General features: G+C 41.0%; 1 pseudogene; it reads right to left on the bottom strand.

The window, feature by feature from the left end:
• Window positions 1-6769: 6769 nt before the first annotated feature.
• On the bottom strand, window positions 6770-7974 carry LOC123234344 (annotated as a pseudogene).
• Window positions 7975-9292: the final 1318 nt, after the last annotated feature.

Below are 9292 nucleotides of genomic sequence, written 5' to 3'. Positions count from 1 at the left end.
AATTCTTTAAAAATTTTCTTTAAATTTTAAATTAAATTAAATTGTTACAATTTTTTAAATTAAAATTTAGCCTCCTACATATAAGAAGGAGCTCCAGTAGAGTTCCTAGACTCTAGCTGCTTGAATAGAGGAAGAATTTCTTGAGCAACATGATCCCGTAATCTAGCTCAGCCTTCTAGTCAGAGAGGGATGATTTCTTGGGCAGTGCCAATTTGGTATTGCTTCTCCAACAACCCTAATTTATTATTTTTAAATTTTTTCCATCTTAAAATTCAAAGATATTTTATTTTCCCAATTACATGTAATAACAATTTCCAGCATTCATTTTCTGGAATTATAAGATCCAGATCATTTCCTTTTTCCCCCTTCTCTCCCTCCTCTAGGAGATGGAAGCAATTTGTGCTGGGTTATAAATATGTGTGTTGTCATGCAAAACATACTTCCATATTGGTCATTGTTATAAGAGAATACTCATACCCCCCCCCCCAAATAAATAAATAAACTAATGTGGAAAATTGCATTCCAACTCAAAAGTTCTTTCTTGGAGGTGGATAGCATTCTTTGTTATAAGTGCTTCAGAATTGTCCTGGATCATCGAGATCTTTTCGATCATCGAGAGTAGCTAAGTCTTACAATTGATTATTGTACAATATTGCTGTTATTGTATATACATTGTTCTCTTGGTTCTACTTATTTCACTCTGTATCAGTTCATGTAGATCTTTCCAGCGTTTTCTGAAATCATCCTGTTCAACATTTCTTATAGCTCACTAGTATTCCATCACCAACATACACCACAATTTGTCCAGCTATTCCCCAACTGATGGACATCCCCTCATTTTCCAGTTCTTTGCCACCACAAAAGGAGCTGCTATACATATTTTTGTACAAACAGGCTCTTTCCTTTTTTTTTTTAATGGCCTCTTTGGTATACAGACCCAATATCAGTATTACAGGACCAAAGTGTATGCACAATTTTCTAGCCCTTTGGCCATAGTTCTAAATTGTCCATCAGAATGGTTGGATCAGTTCACAATGCCACCAACAATGCATTCATTTCCCAATTTTACCACGTCCCCTCCAAGTTTTATAACTTTCCTTTGCTGTCATATTGGCAGCAACCTTAATTTAGAGAGTGCAGAATTCAGACTACTATCAACCAATATACATTTTTTTGAGCATTTTCTGCATGTCAGATTCTGTCTTAAGAATCCAGTAGAGCTACAGAGAAAAGTTAAGCAGTCCCTTTCCTCAAGGAGTTTACATTCTAACAGAGGAGACAATATATATCCATGTACATTATGGGCCTGGATGCTATGATGCAAACCTCTAGTGGTTCAAGTCAAGAAGACCCGAGTTCAAATTCAGACTGAACACTTAGTAGCTGTATGACCCTGGGCAAGTCACTTAACCTCTGCTTGCCACAATTTCCTCAACTGTGAAATGGGAATAATAATAGAACCTACCTCTTTAGGTTGTCATGAGAATCAAATGAGATAATATGAAGCACTTTTAGCACAGTTAGTACTATATAAATGTTAGGTATGATTATTATTATATCTCCTCTCCCCCTTTTCCTTTCCCTTCACTGCTTCATTCTCCCACTCAGGCCTGTGATGAGCCAGCTCACCATGAAACAGTGCAGTTTGTTGGCTTGACCCAAAACCCAGCTGTGGGTTCTTTGGTCATATAGCATCTAAGGACTGAACAGAAGCCTACTGAGGTTAGAATTTCCCTGGGAGTCATTTTCACCTAGAAGTCCTCAAATATGATTTTAGCAAAGAAATTGTTTTCAGCATCCTTAGGGTTCTTAGATAAAATGTGAAACATAAGTACCTGTATATATTGTATATATTGAGTGTTCTCTGATCAAGCACCCCCTTAGGGTCAGGCTATTACATCAATTCCTAATAGTTTTAGAATATCCTGAGGGAATTGGTAAGGTGATGTCTTTTCTCTACTCCCATTGATTTTGAGTTCTAGCTGACTGACTCTCTTCCATGGTTATGAAAAGATTTATTCCTAATGCTGTACCATATCCCTCCCCTCTCTTCTCCTCCCCTCCCTTTCCTCCCTTTCTGTCCCCTTCCCTCCCCTTCTGTCTCCTTCCCTTCCCTTCCCTTCCCTTCTCCCTTAGAATGGATACTATGTGTTGGTTCCAAGGCAGAAGAGTGGTAAGGGCTAGGCAATGGGGGGGGGGGTGTCAAGTGACTTGCCCAGGGTCACACAGCTAGGAAGTATCTGATGTCAGATTTGAACCTAGGACCTCCCATCTCTAGCTTAGTTCTCAATCCACTGAACTACCCAGCTGCCCCAGTACCATTATTTCTAAAAGGGCTCAATATTTTCCAAGCCTCTTTCCTCACTCCTTTTTTCTGACAGACCTAGAATGTACCTTCCCTGCCCTTATATTCCTTGCCCCAAAGCAACTTCTAAAATTGGGATGATTGAAATTGAGACTGTAAAACCCATCTTGTCTGGTAAACAAGAACTAGTTTAAACCAAGTATATCTGGGGGTCAGCATGACAATGTTCTTGGGTCCCCACCTGGGGTAAATGGAAAAAGTCACTTTTAACCAGACATAACCTGATTTCTTCATCTAGATGTTGGAATCCTATGATCAGACGTGATTTCCCATCATCATTAAGGAATCAGGGAAGGACTGGAAAAATATTAGCCCACCTCTTCATTAGGTATCCCCTAATTAGAGATGTCTTAGGGAGAGCTGAATAATGAGCTTCCAAAATTGTATTTAATGGCTCAATATGCTGAATGAATTTGTCTTTTTCATCAAGAGATATCATTGACCAATTAATTTATTGGTTATTGCTCACATGATCAGTAATTGATTTTCTTACCCAGAACCCAGGGCCTTAGAATTTTTAATCATCACAGTAAAGGGACAGTGACTTGTACCCCAATTTCATTTAAACTTAACATCAATTGCCTTTTACAAAGGTACATTTAATTAAATGATATAGCAAGAACAAATTTCAAATGTTTTCCTCTAATACTTTTGGGATATGCTGTCCCCTATATTACCTCAGTCTCCAGGGACAAGGAGATTCAACTTAGCTTGGTTCTTACAAAACACAAAGTTGTCATCTCAGCCAGATGAGTCTTAGTTACTCCCTGGGCTAAGGCTCTTAAGGTCAGTCCTTGCTCTTTGAGCATTTCATATATTGACTCTGATACCCAGATTCTGGGACATTGGAGTTCTCTCTTGACTTTTTGAACTGATAAGGTCAGAGACTCCAGACTTCTTCACCTTTTAAAAAGAAAATGAACAAATTCAGAGGCCAAGGACGGAGATCTTTTCTTAAGGCCATATGGCCCCAGAGGGTCAGAGGGCCTTATAACTCCTCCCCTTCTAGCATTATTTTTTATTGGGTGCCATGACCAAAGTATCCCTGAATGAGGCAAAGAGAAATGATTGGAACTTTCAGGTCTTAATTAAATCCTTTGCAGCCAATTAAAGAACTTTTAAAAGTGGTTGACTGACCAACTACAAAATATCCATGCATGTACCATGCTCTTTCCAAGATACTAACATTCTACATTATCACATCTCTCCTGGAAAAAATGCTTTCTAGCCTCCTCCACATAAAGAGATATACATGAGGCACCCTGCATACAAGCCAGTCCCTCATTGCACAAGGAACTATAGTCAGGATCACAAGACTTGGCAGGGTCCAGAAAGATGAGACTTTGCAATACAATATTCTAAAAGACTAAACAATACAGCCAAGACCCTGTAATTTTGGTTTCTACCTAGAGTCTTTCTTTTCCTCCAAGGACCTCTACTTATCTCTCCCTGAAGAGATCCTGAAATTACAGGAGTTCTCTCTCGAAGCCAGAAGCCAGAAGAAAATAGTTCTTTCCTTTCCCAAGCTTTCATGAATTCTACCACTCCATTGCTCCCCCAGGCATAGAACAATGGAATAGCCAATCTCTTCACAAATAAGGAGAGTTTTTATACTGAGGCATAAGCCCTGGTTTGGGCAAAGAGATCAGAGTCATTAACAGTATACCATAGCAGTCTCCACCAAAGTGTTTGGGTTGACTGTATTTCTGTAACTGTGTGTGTGAATAGTCTTACTTTCACCAGTTCAAATGAGGATGAAGTTCAAATGTCACTCATCTCCCCTTCCTCCTTTTTGTGCAGTCTTCTACTTATGGCACCTTTTTGTATAAGATAATTTCCCCTATCCTTCCTTTTCCCATCCACTTTGTGTTCTGCTTTCCCCTTTCCATGCTTCTTTTAAGTTCTCCAAAAAACAACACAACTATTTCTGGACTCTTTACCTAAGTAAACTCCTTCTATGACCTTAATAAGGACAGGGTTCTGAGGAGACACATGAATCATATCCTTGAATTAGAATATAAACAGTTTATCTTTGTTTGGCCTCTTATGACTGCTTACTCAAGTTTGCCTTTTTATGTGATTTTTTTTTCTTGATTTCCCGATCAGGACTTGGTCTGGTTCATTTTCTATATATTTGTGGAGTAGTTGTGAGGAGAGCTTAGAGCTTAACTCCTTCTTTTGCTCCGCTATCGTGGCTGTACCAGCCGCTTCAGCTTCAAAAACCTTGCCTCACCTCTTAACTACTAGTGCCCTTCTCAAACTACAGCTTTGCATTTATTCTCCTTAAATTTGTTCTCTGTATACTTATATATACAATAGTTATCTTCTTCATTAAAACGAAAGCTTCTTTTAAGTAGGCATTTTCTTTCATCACCAATCACCTAGCACAATGTTTGACACATAGTAGGTGCTTAATAAATTATTGTTGATTGATTGATTGGAGTTTGTTAGAGATGAGGATAAACAGAGATCTAAACAATTAGCTAAAATGAGATTTGTGCTATGCTCATATTTTAGTTATCTATGTTGGAGCGTATAGAGTGTCCAGGGAGGACATGTAACTCTGGTGTGAGGGGTTGCTGAGCCTTTGGTGTCCACTTTTCATCCAACTCTCTTCTATGGCTCCAAGAAGCTATAGCATGAACAGCAACTACACTCTGGTAAAACTGTTGCAGGAGGCAGGCTAAAACAGGTTGAGGGTAACAGACACATCTCAAACTCATTGGTGAATTAAGGGAATGTCTACCCCCAAGCCTGTGAAGACTTCACCTGGCAGAATGGGCAGATGAAAACAATTCCAATGGCCATTAAGGCATCAGAAGCAGGTGCTATGCCCCCCTTCCTGCCCCCTCCCTTACCCCAGACAGGGGAGGAAGAAAGCACTCCCATTGGACTGCTGAGCAGAGGGGCAGGTGATGAGAGGAGCATATGGAGAGGGAGAGAAGAGCTCTACTCCCCTCCAGCTTTGTGCCACACTACGAGCTATGCTCCCCTCAAACCTAGCTACTCTCCAACCCCACCATGGGAATCGCCATCAGCACAGACTCAACAGGCTGCCTTCTGTGCCACACCTTCAGGCAGCACGTGCCCCCCTCTCCTCAGCACCTTACCCCAGACAGGGGAGGGAGGAAGCCCTCCCACTGGGCTGCTAGGCAGAAGGGCTGGTGAAGTGAGGCATGTCCTCAGGTGCATGAAGAGGGGGAAGGGAACAACTCTGCCCCAAGTCCTTCTGCCTTTCTAGTAATAAATTCTGGTGATTGACTGCAGGTGTGCCCACAGAGAGGGTTCTGTATGCCCTTCTTGGCATGTGTGGCATAGGTTCCCCATCACTGATTTAGTTAGACATCAAAGAAACTAAAGTCATCTACTTCATCTTGGGCCATTGCCAGTTATCCTGATTTTTATCTTGCCAATGGACATTGGCAGAGAGAGTGAGGTTTATGACTTTGCAACTTTGTCATGATTAAATCCAATTCACAATCAAGTCAAGACATCACCCCATGATATTATTGGTTCTCTTTGAGATAAAAGATGAGCAAAAAGTCACCTTGCTTAAATACCTGTTACCAAAGGTAACTGATAACTGGCCTTATAAGTCTACCTTATTTTGAAGAAAAAATATTAATATCATGCTTTGCATTTTAGACCTAAGACTATCCAAACAATTTTCATTAATTTATTATTATTATAAGCCCAAGCATTTCTAGCTTAGAGAAGGAAATGTCCAAGCTGATCTATGTCCTCCCAATCCTCCTTGGCCAGCTCTAACCCAAGACATTTGTTTAAAAATTACCTTCTGTCTCAGAATCAATATTCTTTATTGCTTCCAAGGCAGAAGAGAGGTAAGGGCTAGGCAACTGGGGTTAAGTGATTTGCCCAGGGTCACACAGCTAGGAAGTATCTGAGGCCACATTAAAATCCAGGATCTCCCATCTCTAGGCCTGCCTCTCAAATTACTGAATGACCTAGCTGTCCCCCCTCCACCGCCCAAGACATTTTGAAGTAACATTTATGTGATACTAGAACAAAGATAAATTTTACAATAGGAAAAAATATAGTTATACAACTAGAGTTCAGAAAGGATTAACATTTTCCTTCACCAGATAGAACAATAATCACTTAATCCTAGTTGGGGGCAGTCTTTCTCCTAAAACTATTCAATCACTCTATGGCTACTCTCCCGAAGGGCTCCCTTGTTCCTTCCTCCAACTGGTCCCAGGTGACCTAAAGTAATCAAAGAAACTTCTTCCCTCTGATCAAGACATTTCTCCTTAAGGTGGAAGGAAATTATCTCCTGCCCCTCCCCTGAGTATTACACTTTTATTGACATTTGATGACCACAGAGGATATTTTCGAAGAACAGATAAAAGAGACAGCTTTAGTGTGAAAAAGATAACATACAATTTAATTTTCCTCACATTTATCTTTCTTCTCAGCACTATCTGCTTCAATGTCCTCATAATCCTTCTCCAGGGCAGCCATATCCTCCCATGCATCAGAGAACTCTCCTTCATCCATCCTCTTCCCTGCATACCAATGAATAAAGTCAGGCTTGGCAAACATTAGATCCATGTATGATCCAGGATAGCCCACGTCTCAGCAACAGCTGTAGTGTTGCTCAACATGCACACAGCCCACTGTACTCCCATCAGGTTACCACCAGGAACCAGCAGGAGGCCCGTAATTTATGCCAGCCTGGAGACTAGTTGGATACCATGACACAAACTGGATGGTCTATGCTTTGTCATGATGGTAGTGATGGCAGCCTTTGGGAACTACATCACCATAGTATAAAAAGCAGCAAGTCACGTATTTACCATAGTGAGGATCATACATCACTATCTGGTTGGCAGTCTCAGAGCAAGCCTTGGTGATCTTTTCTATAGTCAGCTACTCTTGGTAGACCTCAGCAGAAATGATTGGGGCATATGTGACAAGATGGAAGTGGATAAAGGGAAGGCATTAGATTGGTTTGGAATTTTGTCAGATCAGTAATATTCAGGATGCTATCAAATCATGAAGAGACAGTGACAGAGAACTCCAGAACTCCAGGGTGGTATATGAGTGGCCAGAATGAAGCTGTGGAAACCTGAGAGTCTGGGTAAATGGAGAATTCCAGCTTGAATTCCTTGCTATAATCAACAGACATTCCATTGGTAGAAAGGTGAAACCAAAACAAGTCCCATTACCAAAGCTGTGAAAAACCAAGAAGCCTTATAGATCCATGTACTGATCAGCAAGCTTCTGAATTCTGTGCTGAACTGGGTTGATGATTTTCTTGCTAATAGACTTGTGCCTATGGGCATAGTTCTTGGTGGCATCTTCCTTGCCAGTGATCAGCTTCTCAAGGCAGAACTGGTGGTAGTTTCCAGGAGGAATTTCATCAAAACAGTTTATTCTAGTCTGCAAACATGGCTCAGGGAACATGCTTGGCAATCCTTGTTTTATTGAAGAAAGTGCTGAAGGGAGTCATCTCCTCTTTTGATGGTCTTGTCACTTGGTATCTGACCATTAGGCAGGGTATCATGTTCCAGGCAAGACAGCTCCCAGCAGGCATTGCCAATATGGACAACAGCCAGGCCCATATGGATAGAGATGCATTCATTCATCTCTAAAGGTGTGCTGGGGTCCATTGGGCTAAGAAGAAATGGAGGGGAGAGCAACAGAAGTTTCTCACTGTGGAAGGAAATTATCTTAACCAGAAATAAAGCATTTCTCCAAGTTTGGTTATCACTCAGTCCATTTTCCTGAAGCACTGCTTTCCTTTTTGTCCTTTATACACTTTCCTCAAGGAAAGGAGTTAGACCTAAGAGGTAGGGAGAGAAGAAGGATTTTAGGGAAAGTTATTGTTTCTTGAGACATTTGATTGAATATTCATAATGCTTCCAGCTTTCAGCTTAGTTGAGAAAGGACGTTAGACTCAAGAAATTTTTTTTCTTAACATTTTTGGAAGTAAGAGGTTTTTAAAAATTTGTTTCTATCTTCAGTTATTAGATCTCTTGATTCATAGCCATATTGTTGTTATTCAGTTATGTCTAACTCTTCGTGACCCCACTTGGGGTTTTCTTGGCAAATGTACTGGAGTGGTTTACCATTTTCTTCTCCCGCTCATTATATAGATGAGAAAACTGAGGCAAACAGGGTTAAGTGATTTGCCCAGTTTCACAACCAGTAAGTGTCTGAGGTCAGATTGATGAGTCTTTCTGACTCCAGGCTTGGTACTCTGTCCATTGCATCAGCTAGCTGCCCATAGGCACATTACCAATACAATACTGGTGTGAAAAGGTTGGACTTTTGCAGCAGAGAGCAACTTGGGACTAAAGCTATAAAATTATGTAGAAATCATGGGCCTTTGGAGGGTAGTGACCATGGGTGGTTAGGTAGCCAGCTGCTATCCTGGTTATTTATTCTCCAAGATGAGTTTCAAGGCCACCCTCTGCCTCTGGTACTCCTTCCTCTCCTTGGAGGGTGGTGAGCTTCTTGCAGAACCTCTATTTAAGGAAGGTACCCTGGTCAGTCATTTTCATCTTTGTGTCCCAGTTGGCTAGTCTCTTCTGGACTTTCCCATCCTGCTCCAGGAAATTCTCCCCCCACCTTAAAAACCCTTACTTTTTTTTATCTTAGAAGCAATACTAAGTATTGATGGGTAAGGACTAGGCAATTAGGTCAGATGACTTGTCCAAGGTCATACAACTAGGAAGTGCCTGAGGCCAAATTTGAACCCAGATCTGGCTCTGTATCTATTGAGCCACTCAGCTGCCTCCACCTCTATCCCCAAAATTCTTTAGCCCTGTAACTCGTATTTCATAAGTACCCCCTGCCCCTGAAGCTCCTCTCTTTCCTTAGAGGCTTAAGAGCTTCTTGTAGAACTTCCATTTAAGGAGGGTGCCCTGGATAGTCATCTTCATCTTTATTTAATACTAAGCT

This window comes from Gracilinanus agilis, chromosome 2, assembly GCF_016433145.1.
Source record: "Gracilinanus agilis isolate LMUSP501 chromosome 2, AgileGrace, whole genome shotgun sequence".
Classification (NCBI taxonomy): Eukaryota; Metazoa; Chordata; class Mammalia; order Didelphimorphia; family Didelphidae; genus Gracilinanus; species Gracilinanus agilis.
Note: the sequence above shows the minus strand (reverse complement) of the source record. Positions and strands in the feature narration are given on the sequence as shown.